Source organism: Microtus ochrogaster, unplaced genomic scaffold, assembly GCF_000317375.1.
Source record: "Microtus ochrogaster isolate Prairie Vole_2 unplaced genomic scaffold, MicOch1.0 UNK116, whole genome shotgun sequence".
Classification (NCBI taxonomy): Eukaryota; Metazoa; Chordata; class Mammalia; order Rodentia; family Cricetidae; genus Microtus; species Microtus ochrogaster.
The window spans coordinates 270,353-270,897 of record NW_004949214.1 but is presented as its reverse complement, the minus strand read 5'-3'; the positions used below and the strand labels follow the sequence as shown (position 1 = coordinate 270,897).

General features: G+C 42.0%; 1 protein-coding gene across 1 annotated transcript in view; it reads right to left on the bottom strand.

The window, feature by feature from the left end:
- Positions 1–545, bottom strand: part of Bhlhb9 (basic helix-loop-helix family member b9) — a 79,252-nt gene that overhangs the window by 72,838 nt on the left and 5,869 nt on the right. The window lies entirely within an intron of this gene.

The window sequence follows — 545 nt, the reverse complement described above, 5'->3', positions numbered from 1 at the left end:
ATGGAGGGGGGAGGACCTTGGACTTTCCACAGGGCAGGGAACCCTGACTGCTCTTTGGACTGGAGAGGGAGGGGGAAGGGGAATGGGAGGAGGGGAAAATTTGTAATAATAATACAAAAAATTAAAAAAATGTGAAGCAGACATGAGACTTTGATAAAATATTAAACTAGCTGTTGTTCTTGTACTCTCCCCCCACAAAAAAAGATTAGCGAATCCCAAAGAGAAATTCTATGAAAAAAAGCACCCAGATTTTCTCCGTTTCACTCTATGTCTCCTATCTTCATGCCTAGATATTGCTGGGCAGCAATTTCTCTAGTCTATCCTTGGCCTGTTGGAACTCTTGAGGAAAAGGCAATTATTGTGTTTGTTCTTTTCGTCTTCACGATTTTTTTCAGCTGCCCTGGGACATCTTCAGTGGCTGGATACTGGCATTAAGGAAATCAGACAGAAAATACAGGATAAGAGCAGAGGTCACATCATTGGAAGCAGAGTAGCAGTATAATAAACACAGTTACTGCACCATTTCCCTTCCCGGGATTACTAAA